Raw genomic sequence first — 24133 nt, 5'->3', positions numbered from 1 at the left:
CCAACATGGATAACTTGGAGACATGAACAATTGATGGTTTTAGATATTGTGGTATTTAATATTTAATATTTAAGGTTCATTATTTATTGTGTATATTTATGTGTGTTTTATTATATATATATTTATGCACAATTGACTTTTTAACCTTTTAACCATCTTAATTGTGAATTGTTGTTATTCAAATATATTTATTCAGGATATTTATTCATATGACTGAATTTTAGAATATGTTGGGCTCTAACACAATAAGAGAAATTTTTGAACAGATATACACACACAGATTGTGTTCAAATATATGTATATGTTCATTCATCGTCATTTTTTATATATTTATATATTTTATGATTTTTTTCTCTTGACCTTTTGAGAAGCCATAAGTGGCACCAGTGACAATTATTCAACCTCATTCCATCAGGATCAACATGAGTGTTATTTTACTGCATTTTATTCAATTTTATCATATTTTTATTTGGGATTACCATTAAAAATTGGGCCCAAATTTTCTGAACCGATATCACTAGCATTTAAAGGTGAGCATTACAGGATTTAGCCAGAGATTTCATGTGAAGGTTCAAATAACAATAGCTCGATATTACTAATATTGAAAGGTGAGCATAACAGGATTTATCCTGAAATTTTACGTGAAGGTACAAATAATAATGACCTACCATACACCTAGGCTGATTAACCATCAAGCGGAAATGAAATTTATAAAGGAAACCTTTGTTGAAGTACTGCCCAATCAGATGACATGATGTATAGAATGTAAAAAAAATGTTTTCCTTTAAATACCGTATGCCATTGGATAAACTGCGTCATGTGATCAAGTCCCCCAGGAGGGATGAAACGCGTAATGGCTGCCTTGTTTGTTTAAGTCTTGAATAAACGAACAGATATTTGAAAAGAATCTTGTGGTCCGTGCTCCCTTCTGCTCAGCTGGTCGGATACGAGAGAGGAGAGTGCTTTGCCGATATATATATATATATATATATATATATATATATATATATATATATATATATATGTAACGTGATGTTGTATTGTTCCTTTTTAGTGATTGAGAGGAGTGTTTTGAGTTTTGTATGTTGAATGTGATGTTTTATGAATGATCATGTTATTGATCGAATAAACTACTACAATGTTAACACGGCGTTATTTTCCCACAATAGACGGTGATGTGCAAAGTTGCGTTAAGCTAATTTTGCGATAATTATCACACGTTCTTGAGAATATCCCCCGTAGTGTCTTGCAGCCAAATCATCCCCTTCAGTGGGGTCTGCGCCATCTCCGGTTATTAATATCTCTTTTCATAGCCCTCAAGTCCAGTGGACCTCCAAATGCAGCTTGCACAGTTGATTTGCAATTTTCTCCGCTTATCAGCAGTTCCACTTAATATTATATATAATGAAGTCATCACTAGAGTTTAATATATCGCTAATGAACCTGTGATAAGCTGTAAATATCATCTGTTATTTGAATATACGTGCAAGAAAACCTGTAAAATCTCACCATTGTTGTTTCTGCAAATCAAGTCTGGGATTTTGCCCAAGCCAGTGCATTCACTTTGCACGCCAAAGTAAAATGTTGTTGCATATAGGTTTGTGAATGGTTTCCCAAGTGAGATCGCAGGCAATATGTCTGGGAGAGGCAGTGACACAGAAAGACAATATGAATTCTCTGAGAAGTAGCTAACATTGCTTTGTAGTGTTTGATTTAGGAGCAGGCAGGCTTGGTATGCATGTTAAAATGAGACTGTTTTTTAGGTCGAGCCTATGGCAGCGCGCATGTGCTGCATAGGAAATCGTCCTCTTGGAATCACCTCAGCTTTCTTCAAAGCCCGTGCATGTTGTACTCACACGCTATTGGCCTTTGCGTCTGGCTTCAGTACGCAATTGGCCAAAGGCATGTGGATGTCCCAGCTTCTTTTCAAAGGTTTACTCCCAGAGCATTTTGCTCTCGGGAGCCAGCAGCGGCACGTAGGGGGGATGTATGACGTTACAACGCATGCTATTACAACGCATACCTTTACAACGCATTTTTTACAACGCAAGTACTACTACAACGCATTACTTTACAACGAATACTCTTACAACGCAAAACCTATTAAAATACTGAAAAGTGCTGTTACAACGAAATCTATTACAACGCATACCATTACAACGCGATTTTTTTTTTTTTTAAATTAAAAGTACAATAAAATCTGGCACGGGATGCAGGGAAATTAGGGGTTTTAGGGTGGGGAAGTGTATTAAAACGTGGAGAAAAACTGTACGTAAATCGACTGAAACGCATTACCAAATTAATACTCGAGTATTAAAATTAATACTCGAGTATTAAAATTAATACTCAAAATCCCCCATAAAATTCAGTTTTCACACATTTCACAGTTTTACAACAATAACGAAAATTTAAATAACAGTACATAGACATTTTTATCATGATTAGATCGGAAAGTAAGTAAACAAAGTAAAACATAAGACACATACACATAGGCGCCATTTTAACCATCTCACTTGTAAAACTTGTCCTACCACAGTTTCTATGTAAACAATACCAAAAGACATGTTCCAAAATGGATGCCAAAACGGAGCAAATGAATGAAAACAATATTTGTTAAAAAGCATTTTTAAATTATCATTTTCCACAGTAAAACAAAGCATTAAAAAAAACACAACGAACGCAGTTTTTAAAAAAATTAATAGTGACACAGAGTAAAACTTATAAATACATGGAAGACACCATTTTGCACTCAGTTGATTATCAACTAGCAGAGAGAGCAGACGTGATAAGCTGACCCTCTGTCACCTGCACTGCGACCTCCTCAGAGAGAGCACGTAATTCACTCGTGAAAGCATAACAACAGAACAACTACTAGTAAGTCATTATTATATTTTTAAACGTTTGTTTTGAGGAAAATATTTTTTTCATAACCCAAAAAAAATTTAATTAAAATTAATAATAATAACTTTACAAATGTACTGTTTCCAATATATTATCACTAAAATTAAACACAAACTTAAAACAAGTATTTTATTTTCAAAAAGCAGAACATCGGAAGATTTTGAGATTCCACAATAGCTGAACCTATTTGGGCATCCCCACCACTTTAACGACTGACAAACACAATTGTTAAGGTAAATGTTATTTATGTGTAATGGTTTTACTTGTAAAATTTATTTGTAAAAATTACCTACAATCATGTATGGCAGAGGTGTTTTTTTTTTCAACTCAATCTCACCACATAATAAACTAAAAATTACCATGATGCAGGAGTAACAATTACTAATAAGACTTCAGTTAGGTACCACATCTGAAAAAGCGTTTCATATTACTAGGGCAACTATTTCTATTCTAAGTCCATGAATGTTCAGCATTTTAGTAATTTAGTAATAGTATCGAAATTACCTTTTATGTTTTTTTTGAAAAATGCTTCAAATGTGTAGTATGTTTACTTTCACCAATTGTTACTCATACTCCTTTTTCATATCTCAAATGGTTTATATATTGTATTTTTTTTCTAACAAACGTTGGCAAAGGAACAATAATTATTTTTTTTTTTTTTCTCCAGTGAACATCTGTTCCCTAAAAAAACTTTCACCTCCTGCAAGCATTAGCTTTAAGGCACGAAAACAAAAAACAACTGGAAAAGGTATGTTACCTTTTCCGTATTATTATTACTATACATTATTAATCCTTCCTTTTGCAATTATACCTCCTCTAACGTACCTAATTAGAAAAGTAATGGATAGTTTAGAGAAACAATATACTATTTCTACTCTAGGAAGGTGCAACATTAGGGATATTTTTGTGTAGTGTAGGGGTACATATCTCTATTTCAACTGCAGTAAGGTGCATTGATTAGGACAGTGTCATGTAGTAATAGTTATATTGTATGTCAGTATTATTTTAAAGATACTCAGATTTAACATTTCAAACCACCGTTAATTATTTTTTTATCCTCTTTTTTTTTCCAAAGATAACAATTTTGAATCGCAACTGAAATCTTGAGCCAACAAAGCAAATCATCTTCAGCCACCTCATCCAGAAAAGCAAGTTCTACAAAACAAGGTATTTATTTACAGCATGGTTTCTTAACCTTCAAAATATTAGACTAACTATCACATTGCTAAAGTTTTCCCAAAAAAACCAATACAATTATGGTTACATTTCCACATTTCAGAATTTTATTTCATGACTAAAGGATGGTGTAGCATTACGGAAAGTGTTATGTGCTGCAACTTATATCAAATGTGCAATTTTTGTAGAAAAATTTCTAAAAAAAGCATTTCTCAACATCGTTCTGTTTTCTCATTTTTTTCTTTTATCACTTTTCCAGACACTTATTTTTCCATTCGACAACAAATCACCTCTTAAGTGTCTACTCCAGCCTACACACCAATCCCACTGAACAAGAGTCAGCAAGAAAAGCAAATTCGAAAGAAAAAGGTATTTTTAACCAACATTCTAAGGTGCAGCAGTTTTAAAAATGTACCATGCTGTAGGGGTAACAATTTACTATTCTAACTCCAGGAAGGTGCAGCAGTAGGGAAAGTGTTGGATAGTGTAGGGGTAACAATTTACTATTCTAACTCCAGGAAGGTGCATCAGTAGGGAATGTGTTGGATGGTGTTGGGGTAACAATTTACTATTCTAACTCCAGGAAGGTGCAGCAGTAGGGAAAATGTTGGATAGTGAAGGGGTGCAATTTACTATTCTAACTCCAGGAAGGTGCATCAGTAGGGAAAGTGTTGGATAGTGTAGGGGTAACAATTTACTATTCTAACTCCAGGAAGGTGCAGCAGTAGGGAAAGTGTTGGATGGTGAAGGGGGGCAATTTACTATTCTAACTCCAGGAAGGTGCATCAGTAGGGAATGTGTTGGATGGTGTTGGGGTAACAATTTACTATTCTAACTCCAGGAAGGTGCAGCAGTAGGGAAAATGTTGGATAGTGAAGGGGTGCAATTTACTATTCTAACTCCAGGAAGGTGCATCAGTAGGGAAAGTGTTGGTTAGTGTAGGGGTAACAATTTACTATTCTAACTCCAGGAAGGTGCAGCAGTAGGGAAAGTGTTGGATGGTGAAGGGGTGCAATTTACTATTCTAACTCCAGGAAGGTGCATCAGTAGGGAAAGTGTTGGATAGTGTAGGGGTATCAATTTACTATTCTAACTCCAGGAAGGTGCATCAGTAGGGAAAGTGTTGGATAGTGTAGGGGTAACAATTTACTATTCTAACTCCAGGAAGGTGCAGCAGTAGGGAAAGTGTTGGATGGTGAAGGGGGGCAATTTACTATTCTAACTCCAGGAAGGTGCATCAGTAGGGAAAGTGTTGGTTAGTGTAGGGGTATCAATTTACTATTCTAACTCCAGGAAGGTGCAGCAGTAGGGAAAGTGTTGGATGGTGAAGGGGTGCAATTTACTATTCTAACTCCAGGAAGGTGCATCAGTAGGGAAAGTGTTGGATAGTGTAGGGGTCACAATTTACTATTCTAACTCCAGGAAGGTGCAGCAGTAGGGAAAGTGTTGGATGGTGAAGGGGTGCAATTTACTATTCTAACTCCAGGAAGGTGCATCAGTAGGGAAAGTGTTGGTTAGTGTAGGGGTATCAATTTACTATTCTAACTCCAGGAAGGTGCAGCAGTAGGGAATGTGTTGGATAGTGTAGGGGTAACAATTTACTATTCTAACTCCAGGAAGGTGCAGCAGTAGGGAAAGTGTTGGATAGTGTAGGGGTATCAATTTACTATTCTAACTCCAGGAAGGTGCAGCAGTAGGGAAAGTGTTGGATAGTGTAGGGGTAACAATTTACTAATCTAACTCCAGGAAGGTGCATCAGTAGGGAAAGTGTTGGATAGTGTTGGGGTAACAATTTACTATTCTAACTCCAGGAAGGTGCATCATTAGGGAAAGTGTTGGATAGTGTTGGGGTAACAATTTACTAATCTAACTCCAGGAAGGTGCAGCAGTAGGGAAATTAATGGATGGTGTAAATGTTATGTTTTAAGAAAATATTAAATTTTTTCAGGCTAATTTTTTTGTCTTTTCTCCTTTTTTCAGATAATGTCTAGCCTGGGAGCTGCCAACTTTATTAAATCCAGGAAGGGCAAAAATGTGTTAAACCATGGTGGATACATATATAGTAAGGAAAGAATAAGTTTAACTAGAAATCATTGGAGGTGCGTGCAATACTACACTACCCATTGCAGTGGCAGAGCGGTTACTGTTGATAATTTGGTTGTGAAAACCACAGAACATAACCACTCTGCCTCTGCAATGGATGTAGAAATCAGAGAGACAATAAATGAGATGAAAGCTATTGCAAGCACCTCCAATGATTCTACAGGATCAATTTTAAGAGAGGTTGCACAGCATGTCCCCAGTCATGTTGCTAGTAACATGCCTATAATACCCAATTTGAGAAGAATTATTCAGAGACAAAAGCAGGCAAGTAACATTCAATTGTCTACACCACATACTTTCTCTGACATTAGAATTCCTCATGATCTTTCTATTTCTTTTTCTGATGAACCTTTCCTTCTGCATGACAACGAAAACCCTCAGAAACGTATTCTAATTTTTAGTACCCCACGTAACCTTGCTAAGTTAGAAAGTAGTGAAATTTGGATGATGGATGGGACGTTTAAAAGTACACCCCATCCTTTCACTCAAATTTACACTATACATGCTAAAATTAACAATAGTGTAATTCTCTTAGTGTATAGTTTGCTACCTGATAAGACTTCTGCAACATACACTGAACTTTTATCAGTGATTAAAAGTAAAACATCTGCAAGTCCTCGAAAAATAATTATTGATTTTGAATTGAGCATGATCAATGTGATCACTAAAACGTACACGGATACCCAAATTCAGGGATGTTTTTTCCATTTTTCGCAGGCATTTTGGCGTAAATTACAGAAAACATCCCTAGTTGCAGAATATTCTCGGGATAGCAAACTACAATTTGAACTAAAAAAATTAACTGCACTTTGTTTTGTTCCTCCCGATAGTGTGGACGAGTACTACACTGCAATTATAGAATCTGTTTATTACACGAGTAACGAAGAAAAATTGGCACCCATTCTAAATTATTTTGAGGACACATGGATTGGACACCTAAGCAGATCGGGTCGCAGGAGGAAGCCACGATTCCATGTGGAGTGGTGGAACTGCTACACGAGTTGTTTAGAGGGAGAAGCCAAAACAAACAATGCCATTGAGGGATGGCATAACTCCTTCAATCATACAATTGGTAAACCACATCCTAACTTCTACTCATTTTTGGAAACTTTGAAGAAGGAGCAAAGTTTCCAAGAAATGAGAATAGCACAAACACTCGCAGGTAGTCTAAACCCACGAGTAACAGTCAAAACAAGGGAAATGTCTGAGAGACTATTGGCAATTCTACAACAATTTTCGTTGTGTGTGGCTATAGACTACCTAGAAAATCTTTCTAACATTCTTTCTTTTTAAAACAATGAATTTACTTACTTTCCTGCTTTGCTTTAAATTTTACTAATTTTAAAAATTCAATTGGCATACCAAGATATTTTCTAAAAAATTTTTCAAACAAACAAGTCGGGTTATTTTTTTTTTAAAACAAATCTTCATTTCCACCCAAAAATACCAATGTTTACAAATTTACTGTCTCATAGTATTTGAACAATTTTTCTTTATCGGAACTCCATTAATAAAATTTCCGAAAAATTCCAATTTAATTACCGTCAAAACCAATCACCAAATCTCAAACCGATGTAGAATATACAAATCAAACCATATTCCGAAATGCACTTTGCAGCTGAATCATCATTTTTATGACAATCTTGAATTTTCAAAATTTTAAAGTACGCACATTTTTTGTACTTTGAAATGAAGATCGACAGTACGTTTTTTACTTCGTAAATAAACAAATCAACTGTCTGAACAGTAACTTTTAATTTTTAAAGAGTTACATACTTTTTATAACTAAATAAATAACTTTTAGCGACCCGACATAGGCATGCATTAATAACATTAATGTGGACATGTTTAACAACATTTAAGACATCAATTAGTTTTCCCGCAACCTCCCCTTATTCTTTCCTGACTATATATGTATCCCTTTTAAAGGTTTAATCTATAATATCAACTGAAAATATTTCCTACCTGGACGCAGATCAGCTTCCTGCTGCTTCCTCCTCCGATGCTCTGCAAAATGGCGTATTACGTCGACGCTCACGTCCTTACGTCATCGCGTGCATCTCAATTTATAGCGGACTACTTTTTTAAAATAATCTGTAAATAAATGTTTATATATGTAAATAAAATATTTATATTTTGTTATAAAAATGTTACTTACATTGCAAAATTTTAGAAAAATATGCTTATTTTTTTCATGATTTTTCAATAAATTAAAAATGTGAAAACAATAATTGTTTGCTGTCATTATTTTAAAAATAGTTATTTAAACTCCAAAATTGTAATTAAATAAATGTAAATTTACTAAATATGTTCCTTACCTCGACTCTATTGTCTTTTCCCTTCAAAACTTTCTCTTTCTTCACTTTCTGAACCTTCTTTTCTTGTTCCGCGGGTTGTATATTCTGAGGCTGCCAAAATAAATAAAGGACAAAGACGCTCATAGACTTCAATGGAAAAGCGTGGGAATTTTTTTATAAAAGTAAGTAATTATTTTTTTTTCAATTTTCAAACTATTATTATTTTTAAATTGGTTAATTTATTACTCTTTTAATCTTTAAAGTATTATTTTTTGATTTTTAAAAAATTTAATTTATCTTAATTTTTAAATAATTAAACCAAAAATACTCTTCCATTTCTTAAAAAAAAAGTTCACTTTTTTTGGAACTTATAAATACTCTAGTATTTTCATATGTGATGACTTAAATTTTAGATAAACACTCTTGTAATATTTTATAAAATACTCTAGTATTAAAATTTAGTTACTCACTCATATTTATTAAAAGTAAAATATTAAATACTCTTTAAATTTATAATACTTCTAAAATATTTTTTTTTTTAAAAATACTCACTAATCACTGTAATATATTTAAAATTAAAGTTAAAAAAACTCATTCAATTTAGAGAAATACTCAAGTATTAAATTAAGTAATTATTAAGTATCAAGTTTTAATATTTAAAAACTCTAGTAGTAATTTAACTATCCAACAAAACATTCCTACTAGACAAAATAGCCAATTATAAATATTAAAATACTCAAGTATTAATTTAACAGCTATCCAACCAAACATTTCTACTAGACAAAATACTCAAGTATTAATATTTTGATAAACTACTCACTTTTTTCAAATTACAATTGCTTTATTAAAAATAATTAAAATACTCAAGTATTAATTTAACTGCTATCCAACCAAACATTTCTACTAGACAAAATACTCAAGTATTAATATTTTGATAAACTACTCACTTTTTTCAAATTACAATTGCTTTATTATAAATAATTAAACAAGATAAATATTTATTTTAATGGAAACACCAAAAAAAAAATGCGTTGTAATAGTATATGCGTTGTAAAAGTACTTACCATATAACATCTTGCGTTGTAAATGCATGCATTGTAAATGCATGCGTTGTAAAGGCATTTTCAAATAATGCGTTGTAAAGGTATATGCGTTGTAAAAGTACTTACCATATAATGGCACGCGTTGTAAAAGCATGCGTTGTAAAAGTTTTTGCGTTGTAAAAAATGCGTTGTGATAGCATAGCGTTGTAAAAGTTGCGTTGTAAAGGTGGTTCCCCCGTAGGGGCCGTCTGTTTTGTGTCAGGCCATCTGTTTTGTGTCAGGTTTCCTTGGCGCTTTCATTAGAAGGCGTGTCCCCAACTAGGTTTGGAACTCGAAGCTTTTTTAAATTGCAAAGCATGTACTTCTTTTCACCAGCTCATCTCAATTAACCTCTCCTTTTCACTGTCACACTCCTTCAGTTGGACCTAAACACTTTCAAATTACAAGAGAATTGTTTAAACCTGCTGGTCTTAAGTAAACTTTCTTGGGGAAAACGCCAAACTGGTTGATTGACATTTTTACCTACGCAGTTCAAAAAACGTCCATGTACTATACTTCGAAGTTGCGTACTTGTGAGTTTTTACACATAATGTATCCCCGGCATAAGGCCACATTATGCGCTTTGTGCTTCTGAGTGTGCTATATCTACTGCGTTTTTTTGTCGCTTCCGAATAAACCTTCAGAATGTTAGGTGCGTCATTGAAGCGGGTACCATTGAAATACTCCTTCCTGCGCGATTATCTAAGCAGCAATTTTCTGACCGAGGGCGCGCCCATAGTCACAGCCTGAGTCCAAATGACGAGCTTTACTGTATTGGCGCTCGAATATCTACGAAGGTATAAGGCATGCGTGTTGTTCTACGGCAGCACCTGTCACCCATCCCTTCTTAAGCTAGACACCCACACACGACGCACTTTCTTCTGGGGCTGGCGGTTTGCTCTCAGTGTGTCAAGGCGGTCACACCTTCTCAGAATGGAAGGGGAAGCACGCGGCCAAATGAGAACGGCGCGCACGCGATGACTTGCTTTCTTCACGGATTGCTGGGCCTGGGCTTTAAACGGAAGGCAGTGCACGAGCTGTCAGCATGTGTGAGCACTGGCGTTTCTGTTTTGCCACATGCATCCAAACAACCCTACATCTTCACTGATATCTGCCCCACTTCCTGTCCCTTAGCGCTTTTATTCCCGTCTTGTCCACCAGTAACACCTCCTGCTGTCTCTCACCCTCATAGTTAAGTAATTTCCTGTCTCTACCCAACTTCCTTGCCCCTCCCAACTTTCCCTCTCCCATGCAGGTTGTAACTGCATGTGCCGCAGTGCCAGTGTGACACCTCCAGCCTGCCTTGGCTTTCTTTTCAACACAACTTTCCATGCTGGAATTGTCTGAGCCCACCCAGGATAATGTGCTGCATGACTAACCACTTATAAGGTCCCAAAGGCGAGACCTATTGGCTATGCCAATGCTTGTTCTACATGGGAAGAGGATTTCATTATACTATCATTAGAACAGTGACATTTTAAAGAGGTTTCAGCCAATGCAGCTCCATGTTATTGTGTGCTCAAATTGGAGAACCTCCCAACTAAAACGATCATGTGTGTTATAGGGAAAAAGGACTGAATGTTAGGTAGGGATTCAGATATCCCCTCAGAATCAGTGGTAAATTAGAAATGTAATGGCCGTCAATGAGCGAGGCATTGTGGGAAGTTCTCTGAGCGTTAAGTTCTCAGACGCAGGCTGTTGAAGCTCTAAATGTCCCCCAAAGTGAAACTTGGGCCACCTGGGGCCCACTAGTGATAATTTCCTGATGTTTTATGCAGGAGCGGCCCATGCAGGTAAGAGCGGTGGGGGAGGGACTCGACAGACGACAACGAGAGAAAATTAAATACATAATTTCCCCTCATCATCGTCTGTCAAGTCCCCCCCTCCCTCAACCCCGTCCCACCGCTCTTACCTGCATGGACTGGTTTTATGCCCCACCCAGGAAGTAGAGCAGTTCAGCTGCAGGGAACAGACCAGAAGCATTGCTACCAGCCAGGGCTACCCTTAGACCCGAGAAGCAGGAAGGTCAGGGGCTGCTGACTGCCAGCCATGCATCACTGTCTCCTTGCCACTGGACGTTCACGTCCACCTCCTGCCACACATGGCCCGGAGTGGCAGCTTGAAGATTTCCCACTGCTGTGGAGGGATGTAAAAGTCCCTGCTGCCCTACCCTTTTTTAAACCTCACAAGCATTGCCCTTCATTTTTCTTACAAAGCTTTGTTTTTTAAATGACATTCGTTTGTAAACGGTCTGACTTCCACACTCCTCGCTGAGACAGCCTTTGGAGGTATTCCCCATGCCAAAAAAAACTATTGGAAAATGTTGATTTATTTGTTTTTCTCTATACATTTTCGATCTGTATTCTGTATCCCCCAACCTGTGAAAGTTATTTTCTAGGTTCTAAAGTACAATGAATCACGCATTGAACCTGCTCACACCTTCGAAATCTCTGAGTCTGGTCTGCAAACATGCAGTAGTGTGTGACACACGCTCGTGTTTTGTCTGTTTTCGCATTTCTTCTTCATGATGAGAGCCATTTGCCGGGTCCTCGGCAGTGAGTCGTTATCTGTGGTGGGTGCCGTGCACTGCGATTGGATAAGCAGGTTACTCCCTTTGTACCCATTTCTCTGCAAGATTAGCTGGGTGACGCAATCAAAGCTTACTTCAAGGGTGGGGGCAGCTTTGCGACTCAGATCAAGGATGAACAAGTCATAAAACATAACCTCGATGTCTGATCAGAGCCATGGCCTTTTAAAAGTAGTTTGTCTTTATTTATCATGTGGAATGCAGGAGAGTTAAAATAATAAGCACCAACACAAACCACAAGGGTCTAGCCCATTATGGAGCAAAGCTTCAATGCCAAACAGTTTGATATCACTTAAGCAATATGAAAAACACCCATAATAACTTAAAATAAAGCAACAGAACTAAAAATATCATCAGAGCCTACAGATGGCATTATCCGTTTGGGTTAACTGTAAATTCATGTCTATTTTAAGGCATATTCTTGGTTATTTATCTATTGCTGTTCTTTCAAAGAACCAAGGTGCTAGGTGGAATATTACACATCTATTTACTGCTGTGATAAGTCTGACCTTTGTCCTAGTTTATCTATATGGTGATGCAACTTAGTGGGTTTTGACCCACACAGCTGATCATCTGCAAACAGACCTCACAAAGCACACACATGGTTTAACCACCCAAAATCACACCACCATAAGGTGAAAGGGGATTTCTACCAGCGGGTAAATAACGTTTTTATGGTGTCAATGAAATGGTTGAAGGTCTTTGGGCCAGTACTTTAAATTAGGATCGCTTGCTTTGGTGGGCAGTGTCAAAGGGACGCTAAGCATAGTTCAACGGAAAGTCATTTACTTCTCTGATGGATTTTCCAAAAGTTCAAATATAATTTTGAGGTATCAAGGGTACCAGTGGGATCTCGTGAAGCACGTGGACGCACGATTCCACAAATGGTATTGGATGGGTCAGAGCGGTGCAGGCGCACCAAAGTCACAAATGTCTCTCACAAACTCACAAGCATCTTGCAAAGCAGAAGTCCAGTTCAATTCTTCCAAACTTTCCTGCAGAGGCCATGTACTTCCTGTGCAGCTCATGTCTTCAAGTCACGCTGCATGCCCTCCATGTTAGGTGTCTGCACCAGGCAAAACAGCTTTCTCTTTCTACACTACAGGTCTCAGCAGAAATGAATTGTCTGCTCCTAGACTTGGGGAAGACGGCAATTTTCTGTGTCCTGCTTTAAGTCTGACACAGTTGCGGCCCATCCCCTGCAAAAGTGGTGGGGTGGGCCAGAGGAGGGAGGTGGGGGGAGGACTCGGGGGACAAAATAATACAAATAAATGAGCTTACCTGATCGCCATCACCTCCGGTGTCCGCTCCATCCCGCTCTTCCTGCTTCTGGGACAGGCTCCCAGACTGCACTGTGGCCAATCATGACGCTGCAGGAAAGCAGCTTTAGGATTGGCCTTAACGCTGAAACTTGGCGCTCCCAGGCACACTGGGAGCCGATGCCTGCTTTCTCCAGCCCCAGCAACGCAGCTAAGCCTGGAGAAAGCTTCACTGCGCATGAGGTCTTTGGCCGGCCTGAAACAGCTGGCCAAATACCTGGGGCAGATTTACAAGCCCCATGCGCCACATTTATGCTGCAGTTGCGTCACTTCTGTGATGCAGCGGCAGCATAAACCATGCGCAACGTTGCGCCTTATTTACATCGTGACGCATCTAGGGAGATGCGTTACGTTGTAAAACCCTGCGCCACATGAAACCTGCGTTAGGTTTCATGTGGGCGTTCCGGCGCAGGGTGGGCGTTCCGGCGCAGGAACGCCTCGTACAAGTGATGCAGTGACATCTACAAGATTTCACTGACTCACTTTTACATCCATGATACGTGAAAACCCTGCACCTGGGACTACACGGTTATTGCAATTACCAGAAAGTACTTGGCATAGAATTAAGCGGGACAGAACAAATCATAAACCCTGTGCAGAGGTGAGTTTGTTTTCGGGCAGACCTGCAGGCTGAATAATCAAGAAGCAGAACTAAATTAGCCATCTGGCTCAGGCATGGGTCTGGGCTTAAGCCAGAATTGCCTTTTCTTGTTAGGGAATCAGTGTGTTGTGCTGCAAACAATGTGTTCTCACAGAGGAGACTTTCATACTGCTCTAGCTCTCCATGCAAACCACATGGAAGCCTCCCACACAACACGTGCCCTGGGGTAACAAAAGAACTCCAATTCTGGGAAGAAGCCAGTCTGCTGGGACTTTTGGATTCAATTTTTGAAAAAGTAGTATTGGCTTACAAATGTGAGTTTCGCTAGTGCTTGGGAATGAAATACTGGGACATGATGAAAGTCATCCTCGTAATATAGAAAAAATATCTGTCCAACGCAGGAGCAAAGGCAGATAAACAATTCATACCCACATGTACGACTGTGCTGGAGACTCCCAATCATGAAAATGATATTATGTCATTTGTATCAAGTTAAAGTGTGATTATTATTAAACAAGATATATGCAAAAGGAACAAATGATGGACGGAATGCTGAACAATGCAAACATTCATCCCCAGTCACAAAGATTTGGGTTTAATACATTGTTCATTTGCTTACCACACCACCCCAGTTTGGACCCAGCCATATGCAAATCAGTCTTGGCCCTGTTCCTCATTGGAACAGTCCAGCGTGAACTACCAAGCCTGGTCCTCACAGGAACGGAAACAAGCATCCTGGGACCGGTTTCAGGGCATCACCCTTCATCAGCCAGGCTAGCTGAATACAGTGGCGCAGTGAGCACAGGACCTACATCTGAGCATACCCTTCCCACTTAGAGTGACAAATGCAAAAGGAACAAACGATGGAGGGAATGCTGAACAATGCAAACATTCACCCCAGTCACAAATATCTGGGTTTAATCCATCGTTCTTTTGCTCACCACGCCACCCCAGTTTGGACCCAGCAATATGCAAATCAGGTTTGACCCTGTTCCTCATGAGAACAGTCTGCCCGAATTACCAAGCCACGTCCTCCCTGGACAGAAACAAGCATCTTGGGACCGGTTTTGGGGCATCACCCCTCAATAGCCAGGCTAGCTTAAATCCAGTGGCAGAGTGAGCACAAGACCCATGTCTGGGCATACCCTTCCCACTTAGGGCGACAAATGCAAAAGGAACAAATGATGGATGGAATGCTGAACAATGCAAACATTCACACCCAGTCACAAAGATCTGGGTTAAATCCATTGTTATTTTGCTCACCACGCCACCCCAGGTTGAGGATCTGGCCTGGCAGTTCGGGCTGAACTGTTGCCATGGGCGACAGGGTCAAGACTAATTTGCATATGGCTGGGTTCAAACTGGAATGGCATGAGGAGCAAAAAAAACATTGGATTTAGGCCCAGATCTCTGTACTGGGGTGAATGTTTGACATTGATCAGCATTCTGTCCATCAATTGTTCATTTTGCAGGGGCGGAGCTTGCCTGGCCTCAAAATGGCCGCAACCTAAGCGAGCTCCTGTGACCGTTGCAGCAATCCTACAGGAAAATATGCAATCCATGGCTAGAATCGTGATATGAAGAAGCGCTGAGCAGCATGCGCCAGTAGCTGTGGAATGCGTCAGTCGCAAGCGCTAAGAACCCATGCAAAGTGCATCAATCCTACTTCGCCGTCCCACGGGCCTTCCTGTTCTCCTGCGCAGTGAGCCCCATGTTGATGGGAGAGCTGGACCGGAGCCCAGCTGCCTGCCGCAGTGGATCCACATCTGCGGCTGCTCCGGATGCACTGGGGGTCTAGTGCACCCCCGCACTTGACGATGGCGGTGGGGGGACGCGCCTCACCTGCTGGTCCCTGAGGGAGGTGCTGGCTGGACCTCATGAGCGGCAACCTACTGCCTCTGCTTGGCCGGCTGCATGGGGTGCGGCTGCCCTGCTTCCATCAGCCGCACTCAACCGCGGATACAAATCCCCTCTGCGGTGTTGCGCCTTTGATTGCGGCCACCGGTGAATTGGCAAGGGTTTCTGCATGCTCCTGACCTCGGCAGCGGAGCAGGAAGGGATCATCAAGCCCCTGGTCCCCTGGGGGGTACGTGCTCAGCCGAAAGCGCTGAATATCTGCCTTAGCCCACGTGTAGGGTGGAACAGGTGTGCTTCCTCCGGCTGCGTCCTTCCAGGAGCACATGAGCTGCTCGTATAGGATTACAGACCAGCAAAAGCACTGGCAATCAACAGTGTGTCGACTGTACAGACTGTCCACCACCTGTGGAGCAAATTAATGGCTGCAACTACTGCTGATTAAACAACAGTCCTAAAGGAGGTGAGTCTTATAGACAATACAATATTAACTCCTGTAGGATCAAGAGAGATATTAAGCATCAGACAACCCTGAGTAAGACTCAAGCAAGATCATTGCTGTGTCACTGGGTTAACGCCTTAGCACGGGGAATACAAGAACATTTTGTCAGCATAACTAAGCAGGAATACCTCGACAAGACAACATAACTCCCTGCAAGTACAGGCACTGCATCCAGGGCATAAAACAAGTGACATAATGGGGAACCAGATAAAAATCAGCCGAAACTGCAGTTTCAACAGCGAAAATCCACCAGAACGGAAGAGGAGGATACTGAGCCAGAAACTATTGAACAGGGAACCGCTGTCACCGAACTGGGGGGAGGGGACCTACGTCAGATACTAGTAACGATGCAGCAAAGTCTCACTACAGTAGATGGCAAGATAGACTCTCTATCCTACTACTTGGACCGCATGTCAGAGCATATAGACAAACACACAAAGAGGCTAGATATGGTGGAGAGAAGGGTGTCGGAGGCCGAAGATTCACAGGCAGAGACCACAGAAGTGCAGAAATAAATGTGAAAATGAATGGCAATGCTGCAAATCACAGCTGAAGACCTTGAGCATGCCCAAGGCGTAACAACCTGCTCATAGTGGGACTACCCGAATCCACTGTGGCTGGGAACATGGAGCTCTTTGTGGAGAAGCTACTTTCGAACTTGCTGGGCCGAGACACATGCTCCCTTGTATTTATAGTTGAAAGTGCACATTGCTCGCTTGCTCCCCGGCCTTCCCCTGGAGCTCTCCCATGGCCATCAATAGCCCGTATCCTAAATTTATAGAGACAGGGACGTGCCATTAAGTCGTGCCAGAGAGCTTCAGACACTTCGTTACGAGGGTACCGAACTTTCCCTCTACCCTGACTTCACCCCCCAGGTGCAGGAGGTACAGAGACAATTATGCCTGTTGAAGCGGGAGATCAACATCGACTATGCAATGCTCTATCCAGCACATCTGAGAGTCACATTGGATGGTAAATTGAAGATTTACACGGACCATAATGATCTACAGCACACACTTAAAGCTTACACTAAGACTAAGACCAGTAAACGCACGCAAGACTCCACCTTAGAAGACAACTCCACTCACAATGAACTGGACCAGCAGGACTAAGAGTCAAGCACAGCTATTGTCATGTAGCTAATCAAGTGGTAAATTACGCTGACAGGTCACTAGTAATTACCTTTTGCTGTGATCCAAAAATATGATAACAGTAACAGAGTAACTGGTTGCAGTCAACTTGCGTAATAGTCAACAAGATCGTGCGGAGGAAGGGAGCATAATTTATACACAGTAAGTGTTTCAAAATCAGGATGTAAAAAGAGCAAATAATGAATAATTAGTATATTGCCGTTGAGGGCTGAGCCCACAATTAAGCTAATCAATAATAGGTTAACGCCATGGATATGTTGAACATGTTATTAGACAGTCTAGTCAGTACCAGAGTCGAAAGCAGCTCTCGGGAAATCACTGCCCTCATGTGTAAGTCACACTGTTTTGGGAGGGCATTTAAGACCGTTAAGAAACGGAATCAAAGGGAGGGATAATTAAAGCCATGTCAGGGGACTAAATGACCAACGGAAAATCTGCAAAGTGGTTTTATACTTACAGAGACATCATATAGATGTTGCTATATTTCAGGAAACGCACCTGGCACCCCACACGGGTTGTTGTCATAGCGCAGAATGAAAGGCACTTGTATTGCAGGAGGATTCACAACACGTGCACGGGGGTTCTTGGTGTGGGTACACCAAGGTGCAGGCTTACCAATACACTAAATAGACATCGACCCTGGTGATAGATATGTAGTGTCTCGCTGCCTGAAAGATTATCTCGATGTGCTAGTGGTTGTGGTGTATGGGCCAAATTACGATGACCCTCAATTTTATCGCTCTTTACACTATAAATTTGCCACATACACGAATATGCCAAACCTTTGGGGCGGCAATTTTAACTGTGTGCAATCTCCAAAACAGTGCAGATCTAGGGGACCTCACAGGAAACCTCAGCAGCAGCCAGAGCTATAGCTGCAATAGCAGAAACAGACAGGCTTTTAGATGTTTGGCTGTGGTACTTTAAAGTCTGGACCCGTGTTCTAAACATCGTCATACCATGACGATTTTGGTATCAGCAGACCGAGAATGATTAGGATACTATGCACAAGCATTTTCGCCATATTCGGGTGAAGAAATCACCCTGAAATCATAGTTTCCGTTCTGAACCCTCGATTTCCATTGAACGGCAGCCATTTTGTGGTTGCCCTCACATAGGCCAATGACTAGGCCAAAAATCGAGTCTGAAGGACACATACACCTTTGCTGACTCCTCTGTGACCTGGGCAAGCTGACTCCACTGCCTGAAGCCAAACCTGTTTGGCCAGTTCCTTTCCCAGTGGCCAAATGAGATTAGTATCAAGGCACAACATATCATAAAACCTTTCATCACACACAAACCATGCCTAATCTTACACACACCTGTCCCTGTTTCTCCCTTCTATGAGTTGCTTTACGAGGAGGAGGTGCCCGTTTTTATTGGGGGTCCATCGATATCTGATGAAAGTACTAAGCCTTGCCGGGTAATTGATTTTGGGCTGGACAAACTGAAATATGGGCTTGTCATCATGACTCTGCTTTTTCTTTGTAGTGAAAATATGTGAATGGTCAACTGTAAAATAAGGAATGTTTGCCTAAAGCATAATATTTTGTATAAAAAGAGAAGGCTGGCTTGTAAGGTTGAGCAGTCTCCTGAGAATATACACCGTGTTGTACTTCTAGGATACCTGTTACTGGTTGCAGCCAATAAATACGATCTTTGACTTCACCAAGAAGACTCTGGGTTTCTGTAGTCTGAAACAGGAAGGACTCGAAGTCTTAGGGTGTGTTCCCTGGCACCGCTGGGTTCTGAAAAACCCAGTACTTCAGTTGGCGCCCAACGTAGGGTGATTTCAGTGGTACCGGTCCAAGCCAGAGGTTCGTGAGGAGCTTCGTGTGAAAATTCTGGAGGAAGGCCGCCACTTCATCGACCCCTGTATGTCGACGTGGTCCGAAAGTCTTTGCTGCGAGGTTCCCCGCTTCCCGACGGCTACGAAGGACTGCTGCCCTGACTATCGCCCTGTTTTGGACCCTTGATGATTGGTAGAGCGAAACGATAGACGAGTCTTCTGGTGACGTCATCGATACCTCAGTTAAGTATAAGTGGAGCGTCTCCCAGTCCTTAGTTTGGTTCTTAGTTTGGTATCCCCTTGGGATCTTTGATTTGGAAATTGCAAGTACCAAAGCCGAGGGACTCGTGTATTCACGAGACTATCGTATTCGATAATCCTTTGAAGTTTGAAGCTAGACTAGAGAGCGAAGATGCCTGGTCTTAGCAGACTTGGAAATTTGTTTTGTCTTGGTTGTAATAGGGATTCCCGATTGGAGGACTCGTGTCCGGTTCCTCCGATTGGAACTCCAACCTACGAACTATATGTGAAACATGGCGTAGGCCCCCTCACATATAATGAAATATGGATCCGATACCCCAGGAAAGATGGTGTTTTAAAATGGCCCCAATATGGTAGTTTTGACACAGAGATTCTGGATAATCTGGAGGTTAAACTTTTTAATAAGAAAGCCCGGCCGGCAATGTTTGACTCTTTCCGCCTATGGCGTAAGGAAGCTAAACAGAAGGAAATTAAATTAGCAAAGAGAAATAAGAGAGAAAAGGGTATCTCGATAATGCAAGCTGCTATGCAGTTTAAAGATAATGAAGAAGAACAGATGAGTGAGCAGTTGCACAGACAACGTAAAATGGTGATCGATAAATGTTATCCAGTTTTGCCACTTCTTCAGCAAGATGCAGCAAAAGAACTTGAGAAAGATCCTTTAATGTCACACTTGTTGAGTTCGCCACCCCCTTATGCGCAGAGTGCTACAGCACCTCTGCAACATTTAGTTGTGCAACCTCCGGTTATTATGCCTCGAGTTCTTCCACAGCCGCCAGCTCCTCTTCAGTTGGCTCCTACTCCTATGGCGCAGCCCCCTCAAGGGCCACCGACTTTGCTACCTGCTCCATCTGTACTTCCTACGACTTTGTCTACTACATCGACTACCTCCTCTGGTGTTCTTCCTGATACTGCCTCTGTGTCTGCATCTGCGTCTGCCTTGCCTCCCTCTGTTTTTCCTCCTGTTCTTTTGTCAACTTCTCCTTCTATCCGACAGAGAATGACTGATACTGTTTCTAGCCTTATATTTCCTCTCTTCGGGTCATCTGGTTTGACCCCTGGTTCGGAGCGTAAGCAGTCGCGTAGTCAACTGCCTGATTCGAGAGAGAGAGAGAGAGAAGTGTTTGACCATATGGCACGTAAATGGGTTACTTTGCCTTTTAAATATGATGTGGAGTCTGTTATAGATGTCTTCCGTCAATGGCAAGCGCCAAAACAAAGATACGTTTTTGAGAAAATGTGTGCTTTTCTTTGTGAGGAATTGGAGGATAACGAGTTAGAAACAAATCCGCCTGAGTTGTGCCGTGTACGGTTTGAGTTTTCAAAGGGCACGATTGTGGGTTCCGATGTTGAGAAAGCAATTGCGACGTTGTTGTCCTTTAGGAATAAGGATCCTTCTCAGTCACTGTTTGAACATGACTCTTCCGTTAAGAAAAAAGTGCAACAGTACCCAATGAGAGAAGTCCCTCCGGTATGGAAGGACGCCGTTGCGGCTGATGCTGTTAATAACATTGCTGCTGCTCCAGCTCATTTTCAGCGTGTTTGGGTACATGTTCCTTGGAAGCGAGCTGAAGTTTTAGCCCTTAAGCAGACTCTGCCTGACCCCCGTAAAAACCCTGCAGGGTATTATAAGGAATTATCACAGACTTCAGACTCATGCATTATGAATTTAGCTGACATAGACATGTTATTTGGGAATGTTGTTCCACAGCCTTTGTGGGGATTGATTTGCCATGCAGATCACGCGCAAGAATTAGGTGACACATGGGCTAATATTAGTACTGCAAATGATAGACAAGTTGGTGGTGCCAAGCCTGAGCCTTTGGTAGCAGAACTTCCTGCTAGGATCATTACTTACATGAAGACTTTAATGCCTGCGATGCGTGTGAATTGGGATAAATTGTCTGCATGTAAGCAGAAGAAAGATGAAACAGTGTCTGATTTCTTCACCAGGTTTGAGGAAACATTTATCGACCACAGTGGTCAAGATATGAGTACAGAAGGTGGTCAACGGTTGTTTGTTGACAAGTTTGTGCACAATTTGCTTCCCGAGCTGTGTAAGAAATTGAAAGATTCAGAGAGTTCTTGGGCTGTTTCCTCTTCAGCACAAATATTGGCTACTGCACAGTACTACGAAAATAGGGATAAAGATGAGAAGGATAGAGCAGAAAAGAAAACTAAAGAATTAAAGACGAAAGTTCTTTTACAACAGGCGTATCCGCCACGTGGTGGTCAGAGTAACTATCAGCAACCTCAACAGTTTCAGAGAAACTCGCAAAGGTTCGAGTATTCTCAACCATATGTTCCTGTAGGTCCCAATCAGTGTTCATATTGTAAAGAAGAGGGTCATTTCAAGTATAGTTGTCCTATTTTGTTACAGCGTACGAATGGTGCTTCTGGCACAAGAGGTCGAGGTGTTCAACAAGCCCCTAGAGGTAGAGGACGTGGAAGTGTCCCCCCGAACGCGCGTTCCCTTCCGCCTCAGAATTCAATGAATAGCTTGACCAGCAAAATAACGCGTCTGGTAGGACGGCTCAGTACTATGCTGACGACTACTATGCAGAAGATGAGAATATGGAAGGTAATGATTGCTAGGACAGCCATAGACAAAGAGAGGGAGTTGTCTCAGTTCCAGTAGATCAGAGTGGACCTTATGTTAAGGTGATTACATCAGGTGTGTCAGAGCCTTTTCTGTTGGATACTGGTGCTACAAAGAGTTCTATTATGCACTCAAAACTCCCTGGCGCACCTTTGTCTGGCAAGATGAATGTTTCAGTAGGTTTTTCTGGCGCCCCGGTTGGGAACCCGATTTACAGTCCTATGTCCCTTTCTGTTGGACCTTGTGAATTGGAAGCACCCCTTATTCTGACGACAGGTTGTGGTGAAAACTTGTTAGGATTGGATTTGTTAAAAATATTGTATGCGACGTTATATTGTTCTCCTTCGGGAGTACAACTTACACTGGGTAGGAAAGTGATCTCTCCAATGTATTTGTCGAAGGATAAACTTCCGACCGAATTGTCGTTTCTTCCTGATATTCTTTGGGCTACTGGTCCTAATGATGTGGGTCTTTTGGAAATACCGCCATATGTTGTGACATTAATAGCCAATGTTAAATTGCCAGGCATTCCCCAATACAAGATCTCTAGTGAAGGTGAAAAGGCGTTGCTAGCGATCATTTATGATTTGATTGAAAAAGATGTAATTGAAGAGACAAGAGGCAACGTTTGTAATAGTCCTGTTCTGCCTGTTTTTAAACGTACTGACCCTTCTCAGCCACCTGTTTACAGGTTCGTGATTGATCTTAGAGAGGTCAATAAAATAGTTGTGCCACAGTTTCCAGTTGTTCCTGATATCACTGCCCTATTGACTATGATTCCAGCTTCCGCCACCTGGTTCTCGGTGATTGACTTGAAGAATGCTTTCTTCAGCATCCCGATTGCCGAGGAGAGCAGGGATATTTTTGGCTTCAGTTTAGGAGGCCGAAGCTTCCGCTTCAAACGCGCTCCTCAAGGTTACTGTGAAAGTCCATCAATATACAGTCAGGCTTTAAAAACACAGCTTGATGCAATTGTTTTACCTGATGGCGCTACCCTTATTCAATACGTCGATGATTTGCTAATCGCTGCAGATACTGAGGAAATTTGTAAAGAAGCCACCTTGTCGTTGTTGCGTCATTTGTCTGATTTACATCACAAAGTGTCTCTTTCAAAACTCCAATATTGTCGACAAGAAGTGACCTACTTAGGTCATCTCTTATCAAAGGAGGGAAGGAAACTGACCCCAGAAAGAATTCAGGCAATTGCAAAATTGAGTGTGCCAAGGACACAGAGAGAAGTACGTGCTTTCTTGGGCATTACATCATACTGCAGACAGTGGATACCGAATTTTTGGTTCAGTGACTAAATATCGAGGGACAGAATATCGACTCCCTATCTACAAACAGGTAAGTACTAAAATATCGATTCCAAAATATAGACTGTCAAAATATAGTTAGCCAAAATATCGAATTTTTTAAATGTATTAAAAATAATCTAAAATTAATTAAATATTAAAAACAATTAAATAAAACATACATAATGTAATATAAAATAGCTTAAAATGTAAACATAATATAAGTAATTTAAAAAATTAGATTTTGTTGGATACTGAGAGCGTAAAAATTACTATTCCCACTCCAGTGAGTGCAACAGTAGGGAAAGCGTTGGATTGCGTAGAGGTAAAAATTACTATTCCCACTCCAGTGAGTGCAACAGTAGGGAAAACGTTGGATAGCGTAGGGGTAAAAATTACTATTCCAACTCCAAACAGTGCAACAGTAGGGAAAGCGTTGGATAGCGTAGAGGTAAAAATTACTTTTCCCACTCCAGAGAGTGCAACAGTAGTGAAAGCGTTGGATAGCGGGAGGGTAACAATTACTATTCCCACTCCAGAGAGTGCAACACTAGGGAAAGCGTTGGATAGCGCAGGGGTAAAAATTACTATTCCCACTCCAGTGAGTGCAACAGTA

This window comes from Triturus cristatus, chromosome 4_2 (assembly GCF_964204655.1).
Source record: "Triturus cristatus chromosome 4_2, aTriCri1.1, whole genome shotgun sequence".
Classification (NCBI taxonomy): domain Eukaryota; kingdom Metazoa; phylum Chordata; class Amphibia; order Caudata; family Salamandridae; genus Triturus; species Triturus cristatus.
This window is presented reverse-complemented; position numbering follows the sequence as displayed.